We start from the raw sequence: 22,355 nt of genomic DNA, 5'->3' as shown, positions 1-22,355 counted from the left end.
AACTCACCAGCATTTATAAAAATGTTGATACTCGCTTTCAAAATAACTTGTATTCTCAGGTCAGCAATAGACAGGTACACCTGGGGGCTTTTGTGAAGCCAGCCTAGAACCGAGCTGCATCTATACTAGTTTCTGTATTACTTTGATGTCTCTATAAAATGTAACTTATGTAAAACTATTACTATTAATGCAATGGTTGTTTTACTTTGATTACTATATTGCATATGTTGTGATACTTGACATGACGTCATCCACCCCAGAAGGTTTCCATCGTTCCGGTTTTGGGGTGTGACATATCTGAACCTGGATGGACGGAATATCTAGTGTTGTGCACCTCAGTCGTGAATAAGTCTCTGAAGCCACCGTGTTTCGGTGTCCATATCCGGTAAGGCTCCGCCACCCTTGGCTTCCAAGTTCTTATCCATTCCTCTAAGGGATTCACACGCCACGTTATTAGTTTTCAAGGCTTCGAGTTGCGCCTCCTTAATTTGTGTGGACAGATGCGAATGGATAGTCATGGTCAATGATTTGACCCTTCAGCCAGAATATTCTTTCTGACTTAGTGTGTCTGCTACTACGTTGGCTTTACCCGGATGATAACGAATTTCACATTCGTGGTCATTGAGTAGCTGGATCCACCGTTGTTGTCTCATGTTGAGCTCCTTCTAGTCGAATATGTGTGGTAAACTCTTGTGGTCAGTAAAGATAGTGCTTTTCGTACCATACAGATATATCTCCAGAGCTTCAGAGCAAACATGACTGCTCCTAGCTCAAGATCATGTGTGGTGTAGTTGACTTCGTGTGTCTTCAACTATCTCGAGGCATAGGCGATGACCTTACCTTGTTGCATCAGAACATAGCCGAGCCCCTGGTTGGATGCATCGCAATATACTACAAAGTCTTCTATCCCATCGGTGAGGGATAGTATCGGTGCAGTGCATAAGGCTCGCTTCAGCGTTTGGAACACTTTTTCTTGCTTCTCTTCCCAGTCAAAGGCTATGCCTTTCTGGGTCAATGTTGTAAGAGGTTTCGCGATCCGCGAGTTCTATATGAATCTGTGGTAGTAGCCAGCGAGACCTAGAAATTGACGAATTTTTGTAGGCGTCTTTGGTGCTGACCGGTTCTTAATGGCTTTAATTTTGGAAGGGTCCACGTGGATTCCTTCTTCGCTAACCATGTGTCCCAAGAATTCGACTCTTCGGATCCAAAATTCACATTTTGAGGACTTCACATAGAGCTTTTCCGATCATAATGTTCCTAGGACTTGTCGCAGATGATCGTTATGTTCCTCCTTACTTTGAGAGTAGATCAGTATATCGTCAATGAAGACGATGATGAGCTGGTCCAAGTAAGGAGGACATAGCCTATTCATTAAGTCCATGAATACTGCGAGCGCATTGGTCAATCCGAATGGCATCACCACGAACTCGTAGTGTCCGTAAAGAGTTCAAAAGGCTGTCTTCGGAATATCCTCCTCAAGCACTCGTAACTGGTGATATCCAGATCATAGATCAATGTTGGAAAAGAAATTTTCCCCTTGCAGTTGGTCAAAAAAATCGTCTATGCGAGGCAGAGGGGAACGATTTTTTACTGTGAGTTTGTTGAGTTCCATGTAGTCGATACACATACGGAACGACCCGTCTTTCTTCTTAATGAACAAGACCGATTCTCCCCATGGCGAGAAGCTAGGTCTGATGAGTCCCTTACTGAGCAATTCGTTAAGTTGAGTAGATAGTTCTTGCATCTCAGCAGGTGCTAATCGGTAGGGCGATTCGGCTACTGGGGTAGCTACTGGGACTAAGTCGATTCTGAACTCGAATTGTCGTTACGGAGGTAATCCAGGTAGTTCTTCTGGAAAGATGTCGAGAAAGTCGCTCACTACCGGATGTTCTTTAGTTTTTTCGTTTCTAGGCTCGTATCGACAACGTGAGCAAGGAATGCACGATATTCCTTACGTAGGTACTTTTGTGCTTAAGTACTTGAGATGATACGAAGACTCATGCCAGGATTGTCGCCATATATAATAAGAGTTTCGTTAGACGGAAGATTAAGACATACAACTTTCTCGTAGCACATGATGTCGGTGCGATGAAGTCTCAACCAATCCATGCCGATTATGACGTCGAAATTTTTAATTGAGACTGTCATGAGGTCGATTGAAAAGGTATAGATATCTAGAGTTAGTGTAAATCCTATGTATATACTGCTAGTGCTCTCAAATTCCCCGTTAGCCATTTCTACTGTGAATGGTTCCTTATGGATGCGTGGTTGTTGTTTAAGTAGGCGGGCAAATTTATGATTCACGAAGCTTCTCTCCGCACCACTATCAAACAGTATGCATGCATAAGAGTTATCGAGGAGAAACGTACCAGTGACCACTGTAGTGTCGGAAACTGCTTCCTCGTGGCCTATAGCCAAAAAGTTTCCCACTCCACCGGTATTCCCTGCCTTCGGGCAGTTCCTTTTGTAGTGGACCACCTCGCCACAACCGTAGAAAGCTTGGCCCTCACCAGCGTCGGGGACTTGGGTGATTAGCCTTTCCGGAGACTTACAGAAATGGACAGTGTGTCCTTTCTTGTTGGTGGAAGTTACATTTGTTGCATTTTGGCAAACTTCCAACGTACTGCCTTATCGGAGCAGCTGCGGCATGTACTATCGCAGCATGAACCGCCACGACCTTCTATTTTTAGCAGCTTTCTGCTTTTTCTTGTCATCACAGAATTTATGCTTGATGTCAGCGGCTTTGGAGGGTTCTGAGATGCCTAGGGTTGTTGTTGTTGACGGGGTACAAACTTCATGGTCGATGAGCCATTGTGCCCATCGTTTGGCACTATCGAATGTACTGGGGTTTGAAGCTAATACATTCCCCTAAACTAGAGGTAACAGCCCCCAGATGTACCTCTCTATCTTCTTTCCCTCCGTGGGAATCATGTTTGGGCATAGAGCCACCAGTTCGCTGAATTTGGCGGTATAGAAAACTATGTCGGAGCCCTTCATGGTTAGGCTCCAGAGCTCCTATTCTAGCTTCTGGATTTCTCCCCTCGGCTAGTATTCCTCAATCATGAGGTCTTTTAGGGTTTCCCAGTCCATATCATTTGCCACTATGAGAGTTAGTGACTTGACATGGCTATTCCACCATGTCTGGGCTTTTTCCTCGAAGGTGCAAGCAGCAAACTTGACCTTGCTCCCTGCTGGACAGGAGCAGATCTCGAAGGTCAACTCCGTCTATTGGAACCATTGCGAGAGGGCAATGACTTTACCAGTCCCTCTAAAGGACTTTGGCTTGCATTTGGTGAAGTCCTTGTAGGAGCACTCTCTCGAGCGCATGAGGATTTCACGGTGAGTAGAATTAACAGGTGTTCCACCTCCGTTGGCACCAGTGGAGTGATATTGAGCCATGGCTATTGCCACAGCCGCAACTACTACAACATTAAGAGTTGCCGTATCAATTATTGGAGGAGGTGGTGGTGGTGGTGTTTAATTTTCCGGCCTGCCTTTGGTAGGACGTTTGCGAGGTGCCATCTTTTACTGAACGTTTATAGAGATGATGATAGCAGTAAGAATCAATTGTAAAGTATGATGAGGGTGATTCATTGACTAATTCTACATAGCCCCAAACAATGGAATTAGTGTACGATTTGAATAGAAACACATCAATAGAGTTTGAAAAACACAAGGGTATAGACTTTCCAATAGGTTAGAAACTGTCAATATGACTGGTATTACTAATGTAAATGAGTTCGGGAAAAATGACCTAATAGTAGGTCTTACATCAAACCATATGAGGGAAAATGTTTGACAGTTTAGTAGACTAGATAGTGTTTTGAAACACAGGAATATTTTACAGACAAGTGCTTCATAGGGCACATATAAGAAAAGGCTATTCCTTTATCAAAAGAAAAGATGTGCTAGACATCTTCTAACGGCGACGAACATTCCTTGGGCGAACCCTATGTTCTGCCAGTTGATGCTCCACATCAAGAAGGTGTCGTTCGTAAACTCTCTGGCGAATCCGGAGTTCTATGACTTAGGCCCTAGTCTCAGCTGGTGTCTGTAGCAGGGCCTCGTGGTCCGTCGCAAACCTCTCCCGAGCATTTTCTAGATGGTTGGTGTGAATGGAATGCATTCATGCATTTACATCAACCTCCGTGATGCGATGGAGAGTTGTCTTGCCCTGGATTTCATTTCGGGCAACCCTTCATACCAGGATTGGCAAGACTCTATCTGTTGATCCTCCTTTACTCAGGTCATAAAAGCTTCGGTCCCCATTGAACGACATGGGTTGATTTTTCTCTTCGCTCCATGTTTCCAAGCATTCCACCCATGTAGGCATCGGGCTTTGAATATGTGACAACCCGAAATTTCCTTTCTGAACAAACCATATCAAGCCAATAGAAGTTAGAACAGTTACAGTGAAATTCTAGACTTTGGGTATAAGTTTGAGTATTTAAAGATTAGCACTTAAGGAGATATCAGGAGAGCGGATGCACTAGGGTTTTATGCAACACTGTTATTCCAATACCCTAGGATATTAGAGTTCATTCCAGGAATAAAAATATTTTCTGCCAAAAATCCCATGACTATATATAGAAATCCGAATCATATTCATTCATTAGTTATATTTCCAACTAGAGAAAAGCCGAATTCTCTCTCACGGATCTTCGGGTTTTTATCCCAAATCGTGAGTACTTCTATCTAGTTGTATTATATAGCTTAGATTGTCTTTTATAACATCAAAATCGGATCAAAACCCCAAGATTCGGGAGTTTACCGCCCAAGAACACTTGGAGAGTAAACTCATTTTTAAAGGCCAAAAGAGTGCCCAATGTCCCTCAAAGCCTTGGAACTCAAAGTAGAAGCCGCCATTACATGTTTTAGACCACAAAACAATTAAGAATCAAGGCTAGAAGTGAGTTCACGGTCAAGGAAGTTCTTGGGCCGTGAACTCCATTTTTAAGTGTCAAAATGCCTTAAAAACCTTCCTTAAGCCAAGAGACTAATTTAGACATGTACCTAGATGAGTTTAGGACTAGCAAACACCCTTAGAACACCAAGAGTAGGGTGTTCACGGCCCAAGAAGTTCTAGGGCCGTGAACTCCAAAAAATGGTGCCAAATAGTGCTATAAACTCTCCTAAAGCCTTGGAGAATTTCCTTGCTTCATTCATAGATAAATTAGGGACTTGAAAACACCACAAACACCCTCCCAAGGGAGATTACGGCCGTAATCTCCATGGGATATGGTCCATGGGCCGTGAACTCCTCAAAGGAGTTAAAAGGAAGCCCAAACACTTGTTTAAGCCTTGAAGCACTTCACCACTTAAGCTGTAATAATGTTAGGCTTCATTTAGTGACCCTATAGAGAGTTTACGGCCAGGAGTTTACTCCCCTGGGCCGTAAACTCCAACACATATGGTCTTTTGACCATAAACTCCCATAAGAGGTCTTGCACTCCTTTGTTGCAACCCATTCGCCTCCTAGCACTTGACCAAAAGTGTTTTCCTCGCATTAGAATATTTTTACATGTTTAATTAGTGTTATAAGCACTAATTGTTTATATACATATGTCTTCATATGTAATTAGGACCATTGTGTGTGTCTAAAGTCTTCACTTGACACCTAGCGGTCCTACCTCTTCAGTTCATCCGTATCACCCACAACAGGTGAGTTCATTCCCCTTAATCAATGTTTTAACTATTTTATGGGGGGGGGGATACAAGTAGAATTATGCTAATTATTATATCAATCGCATGTGATTAATAAGCAGCATTCAAATGATTGCCTACTCATTAGCCGTTTTATCAAACAGTTTCATTCAAATGTTTTTCATAAACAGTTTTTGTGTTTAAAACTCCTTATTACACTGTACATTTTACTCTGTATGTTTTATTTCAAACTTATTTACAATTGTGTTTCAAACTAATGTTTCTTTATACTAAACTGTTTTATAAAACCCATGCCTTCAAACCGTTTTATAGATTGACATCAAGTCGATCTTTTCTTAGATAATAATTATGTTCAAAGGTTTTAGAAAACTTACTTTATTGCTTTTATATTATAAATTGCATGCCTCTATATGTATAATTATATAAGAAATGCTTAAAAGACTTAGGAAGGCTATCCACCATGTTTTCTTTTCCTCGATTTGGATGTGGTCTGGTGGGATATCGGGTACTCGTCCGAAGGTCGTTTAAATATTTGTTATATATCATGTGTGCATCTATAGTCATAAAGGTCCTTCCAGTTCATCCAATGCCCTTGGGTAGCAAGGGTATACATCCATATCCATACGTACCAGTTAGATTACTAGTAAACTACCATATGGGTAGTTTAGGAAGACACTAGAACTATTACTAGAACGCGATATCATACAATGAGTCACTTCATTCATGAGTCAATACTTATTACTATTAGAACATATACAACTATACTAGGAGAAGAACATATACAACTATACAAGAGGAAGAACATATACAACTATACTAGAAAGAGAACATATACTACGATACTAGAACGAGTAACAATACATTACATATACCTATGTACATTGACAAAAATTGTGATCGACTTTATCGGAGCATGCCTTAAATGTCATGGCCCGAGTTGTAGCCAGAATTCTCTTGGAGGGAGAGCGTGAGTTTGCGTATAGATCTATACAGGATTGGCTATCCTACACCTTGCTGCTAGCTACAGCCGGACCTGCAGGTTTGCGGGTGCCAAACGTTATTTCTTTTTATGACCATACCTTTGTCGTTGTTACCACTCAATAGTATGGTGCAACTAATCACATGCTGCCTTAATATAAATCCAATTTAAGGTAGTTAGTACAACAGTAGTTCCTATAATACAACACTACAGTACTACATTAATTTTCCTTTTACATATATTTAGTGATCTTTTCACTTAAACATTAAATGTAAAAGCTATATTTTGTTAATGATAGTTACACTTGGAAAATTACACACTTTTACAAGAAACGAACATTCAGAGCAGTTAGGTCTTGGTAGAAGACTACATTCAGAGCAGTTAGGTCTTGGTGGAAGACACCCTTATAAAATAGTAGGAATCATAGGGATTTCTAGGGTTTTTCAAACATTTACAGTTGATTTACAAAACATCGTTATACTTACAGTTCATATACATTTTCCATACTTACAATTCATATACATACAAATTCTTACATACAAATTAAGACAGTAAAATACTTATGATCTCACCAGCTTCAAAGCTGATACATGCTTTCAAAATTACTTGTATCCTCAGGTCATCATAGACAGGTACCGATGCAAGGTTTAGGGAAGATGGAGCTCGTTGAAGACTCATCTTTCATTTTGATTTATGCTTTAGTGTTTATCAAAATTTGACAGAACACACTTGTATAATAATTATATTATTAATGCAATGGATGATGTTGTTTCTTATTTACTACTTTTCATTGTTGTGATACTGTACATGACGCCCTCCGCCCCAGAACGTTTCTGCCATTCTTGGTTTTGGGGTGTGACAGATTGGTATCAGAGCATTGTTTATAGTGAATTAAGTATATCAACCCATAAAATATATACTAACTATAAATACATAAGGGATTAAAAATACTCTGACCAAGAGTTTATACTTTAAATAATAAAATATTTAATTAAGTATACGTGCTGCATTCATACTAAAATCAGTGTCACTAGGACAGTACAATAGAATTACGATTATTGGGCAACACAGGTGGGCTTAGAGACATATGGTCAAAACTGGGAAGATATAGCCTGATCACCTATATTATCCGAGGGTTGACTAGCATGTGCCTAAGTTTAATTGTGTGGTTGCAACAAGTCTAAAATCTTACCAACCCTACCACAATGAGAACAGTAGAACATAATATTAAATTAAAATACTATAGGATTATTTGGTGTTACTATAAGTACGTTATACAAGAGAAGTAAAACAGGATCTTCATTACCAAGTTGATAGTTTCTAAGTGGATACACTAAGGCTATATGTAATTAGGATGTTATAGACTTAGAATCTATGAAAATTTTGGTCTACCCCTATTCTGTGTGAATTTGGAGTTAAGGTTACTTATTCGAAAGCCTATCCTGTTTAGATTACATATAACTGGTATGCACTTCACAAATAGCGATGTAACTAATGAAGATTTTCTAAATAATTATCTAGATAGCTCGTCTAATAATTATTTTCTTACCCCAATTCTCACGTAGATAACATGGCTGGACTCCATCACCACGGCAACCCGTATCTCCCGAATGAGGTCATAGCTGGTTGGTTTGGAGAAGAACCAGAGAATGATCATCCTATCCCTTTGAATGATCACCATGATGAAGACCTTTCGGACAATGCTAACTCCAAACCCGAGGTTGAAAACCTACCCCAGGCAGCTCCCGTTCCAATTCCTAACCCTCGTCCGGATTTTCAAGGCCCGACGCCTGAGTGGGTGGAATTCTTGGAAACATGGAGCCAAGGACAAGATCAGCCTATGCCATTTAATGGTGATCGAAGCTTCTATGACCTGAGTAATGGGGGATCAGCAGACAGAATCTTGCCAATCTTGGTTTGCAGAGTGGCTCGGAATGAGATTCAGGGCAGGACAGCCCTACATCAAATTACCGAAGTTGTCGCCGATGCGAGAATGCATACCCTCCGCACCATTCGTCTAGAAGATGCTCACGAGAGATCTGAGAGAAACCAGGAAACCCTGCTGCAAGCACTGGTTGAATCACGAGCCGAAGTCATAGAACTCCGAGTACGCCAGAGGGTGTATGAAAGACACCTACTTGACATGGAACGTCAACTGGCTGAACTGAGAGTTCACCAGAGGGATGCCCGTCGCCAGTAGTAGATGTTTTACCTTATTGTCCTTGTTAGAAGGAATCGTTTTTTTGTCTTTGCCCGATGTGGTATTTTCTATGAAACTATCGTGTACTGTAAGTACTTTTGGTTAGGTCTTTATACTGTCAAGGACTATCTTCTCTAGATATGATGTAAGACCTTTTGCAAGGTCATTTTCCCAAACTTTTACGTCATGAATATCCAAGATTTTGATAGTCGGCTAACTTCTGTGTCCTTCTTTATTCAAGTACTCTCATCATACCTTCATTGGAGTCTATTTGAAACCTGCTTTAGTCAAGTCATTGGATTATAGTAATTTAGCTCCGGAGACGTTTCCAAGTCTCTTTCAGTGGTTGGATCATGTTATTCACCAACCAACGATACCTCGGCTTGAACGACAAACGTCTTGAGAACATTCTACAAACTTACTTCTACCCATTACTAGGACTCCATCTTAGGGATGTAGGTCAAACCTTCGCGATCATACCTCCAATCCGTACTAGGACTGCATCATAGGGATGTAGGTCAACCTTTCGAGAACATACTCTTACTCTTTTCTTGATCAAATCGAAGTACACCTAGGGTCAGCCAGAATCGCTCACAAAATCCTTATCTTTCGTGTTACAGAATCATGTCGTCATCCGGAAGCAATCAGTCAAACAACGAAACCTCCGCTTTTCCTATGGACGTCGTTACCTTCCACACCACAGTTACAACTACCGTGATGGCTGTCGTAACCGCTATCCTTGCGCACCGTAGCGCTATCAGCACAATCAATACTGATGACGAGATTGAAGAATCCGATCGTAGTATGAATCCAAGAAGTCATCAAACAGTAACAGCCATAGGCTCGCAAAGCCGAAAAACAGAGAACAAGAAATGAAAGCGCCGATCCCAGAAAGAATGCAAGAAATCCCAAAAACTTGCCATGCAACAACAACAAGTGGAAACCCCTGCCATCCTCGTACCGAGCAAGCCATGTGAGGGAAAACTCCCGAAGTGTGATAAGTGTAGTTTCCATCATCATGGGGCTTGCCATGAGATGCAATGTTGTAATTGCCTAAAAATAGGGCACCATGCTCGTGGCTGTGGAGCACCGTCACGACCCATCACTCAAGTCCCTATCATCGGGACCAACCCTACACACAAAAGTAGTGATAAAGCCGAACGCTTTAGGAAGCAATTTCCAAGGTGGAGTAATAAGGTAGGCACTCGTGTCCACATAACACTGGCTAAACACCTCACTTCCACCACCAATGTTGGTGTGGTCCAGATATGTCACTAATGCGGTGAAATTGGACACCTCAAGAAGGATTGCCCGATAGCGAAGAACTCGGGTGCTGATGGGAAGGTTCTCAGGATCATAGCTGCAAGAGAAACTATGTCGGACCCTCGTTAAGTTAATTTAGGCGTTTCGTTGTAACAGACTTATAACCCATCCAAAACTAGTGCAACTAGAGTCTTACCTTTTGTGAGATCCTGTCTGTATAGGGATGCTCGTGCTGCGTATACTTGTCTTTTGTAGTATACCTTATTCGCAGCAATATTCTTGTAGTAAGTCTAAAGTATTGTAACTCTGTTCATGATTGCACGGTTGTGTTTTGTCTGTAAACATCTTATGTTCAAATCTAATGTCTTTAAGTTTCCATATGATTCCGACATTATCATACAACTAGATTCAATTTGATCCACACCATACCAGCTTCTTAAGTACATCCCTTTCTCAGTAAACGTCTTTTTAGCGTAGCCGTCATTTAAGAACACCGAAGTACTCATGCGTGGAGTGCCTCTTAGTTCTTCACTTTTCTGAAGAAATCCTCGAAGTACCACTCGTGCAGTACGTCATGTTTAATCCAAGGATTCATGCGGTGGACCTATCACTGAGGAATGTATACATAAGAGTGATATATAATGAAGGTTCTACAGGTTTAGAATTGATGATTCCACTTTAACTTCTTTTTCCTCGATGGGATGTGAGCTTAAAGAAGAATCAGTTATTCGACTACATTTTCAATCTTAATTATATACGACTCGTATACACGAGATTGTGATTGTGAAACCATGTATGAATTCTAATATGAACTTCAGGACGGAGAACTGCCCAAGCCTACGAGTAATTGCATCGTCATGCGAACCAACTTAGAATCCAGCAAGACTTCTGTAAACAGATTTCCCTTTCAGTCTAAACACCTGCGGAGATACAAGAACAGTCCGGACAACTTAGTGAACTACCCAAAAATAGAATTAGAAGACTAGGCTTCTCACCCTGGAGAGCTCCGGTCATATTCTTACAGAGATCAACGGATTGCATCATATGTGCCTCGACTATAGAGGACTCCGTCAAGATTTTCCAGTAGAAATCATTATCTCTACCTCGCATAGATGAGTTGGTTGAGCAAACACAAGGAAAGAATTACTTTCAGAAATGGATCTGAGATCTGAATATCACCAGTTCGGGTGTTAGGGAAGGATGTCCGGAAGACTATCTTCCGAACTCGATGCAGACACTTCGAGTCCGTAGTGATACCCTTCGAATAGGACCAATACGCCCATAGTATTCACGAGCTAAATGAGTAGGGTACGTCTTTCTTACTTGGATCAGTTCATCATTTCTCCATGTAATGAATTACTTATCTACCCTCGTGGTAAGAAGGAACCCCTGGAAACATTACCTTTATAGGAACTTTCGCGAAGTTTTCTAAGCACAAGTTTTGAAATTGAAGAGTCAGGTTCCTATGACACACTGTTAGTGATGTAGGAAATTTTGAGTACACTTTCAATTTGTCGAAACTGTTGAAAATTTATCAACAACAGAGACGCCAACAGAAATTCACCAAATTCTAGGTTTTACAGACCTATTGTCTTAATTCATCTAGTACTCTTCGCAAATCATACAAAACTGTACGACCTTGACCCAGCAAGGAGTGACCCTTGACTAGGAAATTTAGCAAGAGAAAGAACCTTTGGAATTCCAAGTGAGTGACCAAATTATTTAGGGAAAACTCACTCTGGGAATGGCTTAATACGCTTGTATCGCGTGGAAAGCTAAATCCAATATAGTTAGGACCTCCGAGATTCTTACCAGAGTCGGTCCTGTACCTCGCAAAGTAGACCTACTCCGCAAACCTAGTAACGTACATTCTACTCTTCGCGTCTCGGTCGTGAAACCATACCTTTCCGTTAGGACTCTTGTAAGTCCACTCGTCGAGATCCTCGCCTTCGTATTAGAACCGTAGTGACCCTCGACCGAGAGGTCAAGTGGACGCAGCAACGCCATCGCCCATTAGTGAAGGTTCGTTAGGATACCAACCGGGAACCCGATTTCACTTAGGAGCGCTAGAACCAATCGATTAGGAAGTTTCCTCCTCATGACTCGATCCTTCGTACCTAATTCCTTGCCTAAATACTAATTTTGAGACGAAATTCCCTTCAACAGGGGGATGATGTGACAACCCGAAATTTCCCTTCTGAACAAACCATATCAAGCCAATAGAAGTTAGAACAGTTACACTGAAATTCCAGACTTTGGTTATAAGTTTGAGTATTTCAGGATTAGCACTTAAGGAGATATCAGGAGAGTGGATGCACTAGGGTTTTGTGCAACACTGTTATTCCAATACCATAGGATATTAGAGTTCATTCTGGGAATAAAAATATTTTCTGCCAAAAATCCAAGGACTATATATAGAAATCTGAACCATATTCATTCGTTAGTTACATTTCCAACTAGAGAAATGTCGAATTCTCTCTCACGGATCTTCGGGTTTTTATCCCAAATCGTGATACTTCTATCTAGTTGTAATATATAGCATAGATTGTGTTTTATTACATCAAAATCAGATCAAAACCCCAAGATTCGGGAGTTTACTGCCCAAGAACACTTGGAGAGTAAGCTCCTTTTTAAGGGCCAAAAGAGTGCCCAATGTCCCTCAAAGCCTTGGAACTCAAAGTAGAAGCCACCATTACATGTTTTAGACCACAAAACAATTAAGAATCAAGGCTAGAAGTGAGTTCACGGCCAAGGAAGTTCTTGGGCCGTGAACTCCATTTTTAAGTGTCAAAATGCCTTAAAAACCTTCCTTAAGCCAAGAGACTAATTTAGACATGTACCTAGATGAGTTTAGGACTAGCAAACACCCTTAGAACACCAAGAGTAAGGTGTTCACAGCCCAAGAAGTTATAGGGCCGTGAACTCCAAACAATGGTGCCAAATGGTGCTATAAACTCTTCTAAAGCCTTGGACTATTTCCTTGCTTCATTCTTAGATAAATTAGGGACTTGAAAACACCACAAACACCCTCCCAAGGGAGATTACAGCCGTAATCTCCATGGGATATGGTCCATGGGCCGTGAACTCATCAACAGAGTTAAAAGGAAGCCCAAACACTTGTTTAAGCCTTGAAGCACTTCACCACTTAAGTTGTAATAATGTTAGGCTTCATTTAGTGACCCTATAGAGAGTTTACGGCTAGGAGTTTACTCCCCTGGGCCATAAACTCCAACACATATGGTCTTTTGACCATGAACTCCCATAAGAGGTCTTGCACTCGTTTGTTGCAACCCATTAGCCTCCTAGCACTTGACCAAAAGTGTTTTCCTCGTGTTAGGATATTTTTACATGTTTAATTAGTGTTATAAACACTTATTGTTTATATACATATGTCTTCATATGTAATTAGGACCATTGTGTGTGTCTAAAGTCTTCACTTGACACTTAGCAGTCCTACCTCTTCAGTTCATCCGTATCACCCACAACAGGTGAGTTCGTACCCCTTAATCAATGTTTTAACTGTTTTATGGGGGGGATACAAGTAGAATTATGCTAATTATTATATCAATCACATGTGATTAATAAGTAGCATTCAAATGATTGGCTACTCATTAGCCATTTTATCAAACAGTTTCATTCAAATGTTTTTCATAAACACTTTTTGTGTTTAAAACTCCTTATTGCACTGTACATTTTACTCTGTATGTTTTATTTCAAACTTATTTACAATTATGTTTCAAACAAATGTTTCTTTATACTAAACTGTTTTATAAAACCCATGCCTTCAAACCGTTTTATAGATTGACATCAAGTCGATCTTTTCTTAGATAATAATTATGTTCAAAGGTTTTACAAAACTTATTTTATTGCTTTTATATTATAAATTGCATGCCTCTATATGTATATTTATATAAGAAATTTTTAAAAGACTTAGGAAGGCTATCCACCCCGTTTCCTTTTCCTCGATTTGGATGTGGTCTGGTGGGATATCGGGTTCTCGTCCGAAGGTCGTTTAAATATTTGTTATATATCATGTGTACATATATAATGATAAAGGTCCTTCCAGTTCATCCAATGTCCTTGGGTAACAAGGGTATACATCCATGTCCATACGTACCAGTTAGATTACTAGTAAACTACCATATGGGTAGTTTAGGAAGACACTAGAACTATTACTAGAACGCGATATCATATAATGAGTCAGTTCATTCATGAGTCAATACTTATTACTATGAGAACATATACATTACATTACTATGAGAGCATATACAACTATACTAGGAGAAGAACATATACAACTATACTAGAGGAAGAACATATACAGCTATACTAGAGGAAGAACATATACAGCTATATTAGAAAGAGAACATATACTACGATACTAGAACGAGTAACAATACATTACATATACCTATGTACATTGAAAAAAATTGTGATCCACTTTATCGGAGCATGCCTTAAATGTCATGGCCCGAGTTGTAGCCAGAATTCTCTTGGAGGGAGAGCGTGAGTTTGCGTATAGATCTATACAGGATTGGCTATCCTACACCTTGCTGCTAGCTACAGCCCGACCTGCAGGTCTGCGGGTGCCAAACGTTATTTCTTTTTACGACCATACCTTTGTCGTTGTTACTAGTCAATAGTATGGTGCAATTAATCACATGATGCCTTAATATAAATCCGGTTTAAGGTAGTTAGTACAGCAGTAGTTCCTATAATACAACACTACAGTACTACATTAATTTTCCTTTTATATATATTTAGTGATCTTTTCACTTAAGATTTAAATGTAAAAACTATATTTTGTTAATGATAGTTACACTTGGAAAATTACACACTTTTACAAGAAACGAACATTCAGAGCAGTTAGGTCTTGGTAGAAGACTACATTCAGAGCAGTTAGGTCTTGGTAGAAGACACCCTTATAAAATAGTAGGAATCATAGGGATTTCTTGGGTTTTTCAAACATTTACAGTTCATTTACAAAACATTGTTATACTTACAATTCATATACATTTTCAATACTTACAATTCATATACATACAAATTCTTACATACAAATTCTTACATACAAATTAAGACACTAAAATACTTATGATCTCACCAGCTTCAAAGCTGATACTCGCTTTCAAAATTACTTGTATCCTCAGGTCATCATAGACAGGTACCGATGCAAGGTTTAGGGAAGATGGAGCTCGTTCAAGACTCATCTTTCATTTTGATTTATGCTTTAGTGTTTATCAAAATTTGACAGAACACACTTGTATAATAATTATATTATTAATGCAATGGATGATGTTGTTGCTTGTTTACTACTTTTCATTATTGTGATACTGTGCATGACATCCTCCGCCCCAGAACGTTTCCACCGTTCTTGGTTTTAGGGTGTGACAAAATAGTCTGAAGAGGGTTAGGATTCGGGACTGGAGCCACACGGGGTAGGTTGTTGACTTCTGGCTCGAATTCAGAACCATCAGAAAAGCGTTCTGCATGGTGATCATCCGAAGGGATTGGATGCTCATTTTCTGGCTCGTCTTCAAGCCATCCAACTTTTTTTTCGTTTGGGAAGTACGGGTCGCCATGAAGATGGAATCCAACCATGATATCTACGCGAGAAAAGGGATATAAGAATCTAATATAAATAGGCCTACTACTTAAGACAACTATAAGATGATGTTTACCAGTTACATCAATACTTGCATAGTGCGTACCAGTTACATGAAATCAAAGCAGGATAGACCTTCGAATAAGTAACCCTAACTCCAAATTCACAACCAAACAAGGAACAAGAAGTAAAGAAAAGACTACAAATTCTAAGTCTATGACACCTTAATATCATATAACCTTAGTGTATCCACTTAGCAACTATTGACCTACTAGTAAAGACCTTTTTAGTTCTTAGATAAGTAATTATAGTAACACCAAATACTCCTATAGTATTTTAAGTGTATGTTTTGTTCAAATGTTATCATTCTAGTAGTGTTGGTAAGTTTTTAGACTTGTGGCAACACCACAACCATTATTAGGCAGTCACTCCTCGGAAAATATAGTTCATCTGGCTATATCCTCCCAGATTTGATTATATGTCTCTAAGCCTAATTGTGTTGCTCAACAATCGTAATAGTTTTGTTCTATCCTAGTGACACTAATTTTAGTATGAATGCAGGTATATATACATAGTTAAATATTTTACTATTTAAAAGTATAAACTCTTGGTCAGAGTATTTTAATCCGATCGTGTTTATAGTTTTTATATCTTTTATGGGTTGATATACTCAATTCAATATAAACAATGCTCTGATACCAATCTGTCACACCCTAAAACCAGAACGGCGGAAACATTTGTGGGTGGAGGACGTCATGAACAATATCACAACACCGAATAATAGTAAACAATCAAACAACATCATCCATTGCATTAATAATATAATTTAACACAAGTGCGTTCTATATGGTTTATATGAAACTAAAAATGTAAATCAAAATATAAGATGAGTCTTGAATCTGCTCCATCTTCTCAAAAGCTGGCATCAGTAACTGTCTACTGATGACCTGAGAATACAAGTTATTTTGAAAGATTTTATCAGCTTTAAAGCTGGTGAGTTCATAAGTATTTTTATGTCATTGTTTGTATCAAAATGTTTGTAATAGTGTTTGAAGTATGAGTTTGTAAAGGTTTGTAGTAAACGTATGTGAATGTTTGTAACTCCTAGAAAATCCTATATTTTCTACTAAAAGTAGCCTTCTACCAAGGCACGACTGTTTTGTATGTCTGTTTCTTGTAAAAGTGTATACTTTTCCCAAGTGTAACTATCATTATCAAAATATAGTTTATACATTATCGTTTATGTGAAATGGTCACAAAGTCAATGAAAAAGGGAAATTAACGTAGTACTGTAGTGTTGTATTATATAACTACTATTGTACTAACTACCTTAAACCGGATTTATATCAAGGTATTATGTGATTAATTGTACCATACAATCGACTATAAACACGACGATGAAAGTCGTCAGAAGTAATGACATTTGGCACCCGTAGACCTGCTGGTCCCACTGTAGTTATCAACAAGGTGTAGGATAGTCAATCCAGTATAAATCTATACACAAACTCACGCTATCCCTCTAGGAGATCCTGGCTACAAATCGGACCATGGCATTGAGGACATGTGCCGAAACAGTGGTTCACATTTATGTTATAGTATACTTATGTATGTAATGTTTGTACTAGTGTAGTGAATGTATTGTTTCTCATCATAGTATCATTGTATAGTTTCTCATAAGAGTATCATTGTACAGTTTCTCATCATAGTATAGTTGTATAGTTTCTCATCATAGTGTAATTGTATAGTTTCTCATCATAGTATAGTAGTATAGTTGATCATCATAGTATAGTTGTATAGTTTCTCATAATAGTAAGTATTAACTCATGAATGAACTAACTCTTTGTATGCATCATTGAACTAGAAGTAATGAGTAGCATAACCCTAGACAATACCTATTATAGTTTTCTAGAAGAATCGTTTGTATGATTGAATGTATTGAACTGAGATAAAAGTTTTTATATCTACACATATATACATAATATATAACTAAGGATCCCATGACACTCGGAAAAACAACAGGGCACTCTAAGTCCACAACCAAACAAGAAACAGAAAATAAAGTGAGTTGGCAATCCTAAGTCCTTCAATCCTTATTTATATAATTATATATGTATTAGACATGGTTTTAACAATATATAAGTTTGAAAGATGTAATCAAAAAGTTTGATACGTAAAAGTGAATTTTATAACAAGTTTAACATGTAAAATAGTTTGATAAGTAGTTTGAAGTCATTTGTTTGGTAAAACAGTTTGAAAGTATAGTAAATCGATATGTTTGATAGTTATTAATCACATGTGATTGATATAATAAATATGATATTCAAATTGTATCCCCCCCATAAAAGCATTTAAAATCATTTAAAAGGTTGATTAAGGGGTATGAACTCCCTTAAAGTGAGTGGTGTGGATGAAAGTGTTGAATCAGGTGTTAGGTGTTAAGTGAAAACTTGAACACACACACTGATCCTATTTAACATATAAAGACATATATATATATATATATATATATATATATATATATATATATATATATATATATATATATATATCTAATTAGTGATTATAACACTAATTAAGAAGTAAAGACACCCTAGAACATGGAAAACACTTTGATTCAAGTGTTATAAGATTATAGGGTTGCATCTAACGGTTGTAGAGGTGTTTATTGGAGTTTACGATCAAGGTTTAATCTATCCATGAGTTTATGGCCAAGAGTTTGCGGCCCTTATGGGTTTACAGTTGTAAACCCATGTTGTCTTGTACTAAATCGATGTTTAATATCCTTGCTCATATGAAAGGTGTTCTAGGCCAAGTTACAAGCCTTAGGAAGGAATGTAGGGCAACTATTCACCCTTTAATAGTGTTTACGGCCAAGGGAGATTGCCTTTGCCGTAAACTCCCTTGGTTGGTTGATTTTTGATATTTTCAAACCCCTAATCCATAATACTAACTTATAAACCTGTAAAGGGGTTAATGACTTACAATTTGAAGGCTAAGAAAGGGAGTTTTCGGCCCAAAACACACAAGTGTTCTTGGTGTTCTTGAGGATCTTGAAGATCTATGCGTAAAAGATGGAATTGTGGGTGGAATCAAAGATGAATCAAGTAGGAATGATGTAATCAACACAAGGATGGAAGAGTTTGCATACACTTGTGAAGATTGAAAGGAAGTCTTGAAGATCCTTGGGAGAGAATCTCGAGTTCTCTATCTTAGAAGTGAAGAATGAAAGGAAAAATGGCTAAGTGTCACCTTTATACAAGGGGTTCACGGCCACTTGGAGTTTACGGCCGTAAACCCAAGTGTTTGGCCGTGAACTCCTCTTTTGATGGTCCAAGGTTTGTTTGACAGGTTACAAGTTCAACTGACACATTCCCTCACTTAATTCTTTGAGGTATTAAAGCTCAGAATGCTCAAACGGACACCAAAGGTGCTAAAAGTTAGTAGAAGTAAGTTCGACTAGATTGAAATGTAAGGTTTGTATAAGATAGAAATTTTGGGTTGTCACATCATCCCCCCGATAGAGAGAATTTCGTCCCGAAATTAGAGTTTAAGCAATAACTAGTTACAAATAACTAAGCGAAAAGATGATGATATTTCGGTTTCATTTGATCGTTACGCTCCTAAGTGAATTCAGGTCCTCGCTTGGCGTTCCAGTGAACCTTCACTATCGGGATATGGCTTTGCTTCATTTTCTTGACCTCTCGATCCATCAACTCTATTGGTTCTTCCATGAAGTTGAGGCTCTCATTGATCTGGATCTCGTCGAGTGGGATTACAAGAGTCTCGTCAGATAGACACTTTTTCAAGTTCGAGACATGGAAACTAGAATATACGTTACTAAGTTCGCAGGGTAGGTTGAGTTTGTAAGCGATAGGGCCGATTCTAGCTAGAATCTCGAAAGGCCCTATGTATCTTGGATTGAGCTTCCTACGCTTTCTGAAGCATATCAAGCCCTTCCATGGTGAGACTTTCAAAAGAACGTGGTCTCCCACCTGGAATTCAAAAGGTTTCATTCGTTTGTCTGCATAGCTTTTCTGTCGGTCTCTAGAGGCTTTCAATCATTTTCGAATATGAACGATCTTCTCTGTCATTTCCCGAATGATCTGGGGACCTATGAGAGTGCTTTCAGGAACTCGTCCTTTAGCTAACTGGGTGTCACCCACCTCAGCCCAACATAGAGGGGATCTGCACTTCCGACCATAGAGGGCTTCAAATGGAGCAGCCTTGATGCTCGTGTGATAACTATTGTTGTAGGAAAATCGACAAGGGGTAAATGAGTATCCCATGCGTTCCTAAATTCCATCACACAGACTCAGAACATATCTTCCAGTGTTTGGATGGTTCTCTCACTTTGTCTGTCGGTCTATGGATGGTAGGCTGTACTCATGTTTAGCCTGGTTCCTAGGGAACTTTGTACCGACTGCCAGAACCTCGAAGTTAATCTACTATCCCTATCGGAGATAATGGATATAGGAACACCATGCAGTCATACAATCTCCCGAATGTATGTTTTTGTAAGCTTCTTCATTTTGTCAGTTTCTTTGATAGGCAGGAAGTGTGCAGACTTGGTCAATATATCGACGATAACCCAAATGGTATCAAGTCACCCGTTGTCTTGTGTAACTTGGTTATGAAGTCCATAGTGATCCGCTCCCACTTCCATTCTGGTATCTCTGGATGTTGTAGTAAACCAGATTGTTTCTGGTTTTCGACCTTGACCTTAGCGCAAGTAAGGGATTTACTCACGAAGGTAGCACTTTTTGCTTTCATTTTAGGCCACCAATATAACTTTTTAAGATCCAGATACATCTTATCTGAACCTGGGTGGACAGAATATCTAGTGTTGTGCGCCTCAGTCTTGACCAAGACTCTGAAGCCACCGTGTTTCGGTGTTCAGATCCGGTCCATGAGATATAAGGCTCCGCCACCCTTGGCTTCCAAGTTCTTATCCATTCCTCTAAGGGATTCACCTGCCACATTATCTGTTTTCAAGGCTTCGAGTTGAGCCTCCTTAATTTGTGTGGATAGATGCGAATGGATAGTCATGGTAAATGATTTGACCCTTCAACCATAATATTCTTTCTGACTTAGTGCGTCTGCTACTACCCGGATGATAAAAAATTTCGCAAACGTAATAATTGAGTAGCTCGACCCACCATCATTGTCTCATGTTGAGCTCCTTCTGGTCGAATATGTGTTGTAGACTCTTGTGGTAAGTAAAGATAGTCCTTTTCATACCATACAGATAGTGTCTCCAGATCTTCAGAGAAAACACAACTGCTCCTAGCTCAAGATCATGTGTGGTGTATTTGACCTCGTGTGTCTTTAGCTGTCTCGAGGCATAGGCGATGACCTTACCTCGTTGCATCATAACACAGCCAAACCCCTAGTTGGATGCATCACAATAAACTATCAAGTCTTCTATCCGTTCGGGGAGGGATATTATTGGTGTGATGCATAAGGCTCGCTTCAGCGTTTGGAATGCTTTTTCTTGCTTCTCTTCCCTGTCAAAGGCCATGCCTTTCTGGGTCAATGTTGTAAGAGGTTTCACGATCCGTGAGAAGATCTGTATGAATCTGCAGTAGTAGACTGCGAGACCTAGAAATTGACGAATTTCTGTAGGCGTCTTTGGTTCTGATCAGTTCTTAATGGCTTTAATTTTGGAAGGGTCCATGTGGATTCCTTCTTCGCTAACCACGTGTCCCGAGAATTTGACTCTTCGGATCCAAAATTCACATTTCGAGAACTTCACATAGAGCTTCTCCGATCGTAATGTTCATAGGACTTGTCATAGATGATCACTATGTTCCTCCTTTCTTCGAAAGTAGATCAGTATGTCGTCAATAAAGACGACGACAAACTAATCCAAGTAAGGACGGAATGCCCTATTCATTAAGTCCATGAATACTAAAGGCGCATTGGTTAATCTGAATGGCATTACCATGAACTCGTAGTGTCCGTAACGAGTTTAGAAGGCTGTCTTCAGAATATCCTCCTCAAGCACTCGTAACTGGTGATATCCAAATCATAGATCAATGTTGGAAAAGAAATTTTCCCCTTGCAGTTGGTCAAAAAAATCGTCTATGCGAGGCAGAGGGGAACGATTTTTTACTGTGAGTTTGTTGAGTTCCATGTAGTCGATACACATACGGAACGACCCGTCTTTCTTCTTAATGAACAAGACCGATTCTCCCCATGGCGAGAAGCTAGGTCTGATGAGTCCCTTACTGAGCAATTCGTTAAGTTGAGTAGATAGTTCTTGCATCTCAGCAGGTGCTAATCGGTAGGGCGATTCGGCTACTGGGGTAGCTACTGGGACTAAGTCGATTCTGAACTCGAATTGTCGTTACGGAGGTAATCCGGGTAGTTCTTTTGGAAAGACGTTGGGAAAGTCGCTCACTACCGGGATGTTCTTTAGTTCTTTCGTTTCTAGGCTCGTATCGACAACGTGAGCAAGGAATGCACGATATTCCTTACGTAGGTACTTTTGTTCTTGAATACTTGAGATGATATGAAGACTCGTGCTGGGTTTTTCGCCATATATAATATGAGTTTTGTTAGTTGGAAGATTAGGACGAACAGCTTTCTCGTAGAACATGATGTCGGTGCGATGAAGTCTCAACCAATCCATGTCGATTATGACG

Source organism: Lactuca serriola, chromosome 1 (assembly GCF_051521515.1).
Source record: "Lactuca serriola cultivar US96UC23 chromosome 1, Lser_US96UC23_V15, whole genome shotgun sequence".
In the NCBI taxonomy this organism is placed as follows: Eukaryota; Viridiplantae; Streptophyta; class Magnoliopsida; order Asterales; family Asteraceae; genus Lactuca; species Lactuca serriola.
Note: the sequence above shows the minus strand (reverse complement) of the source record.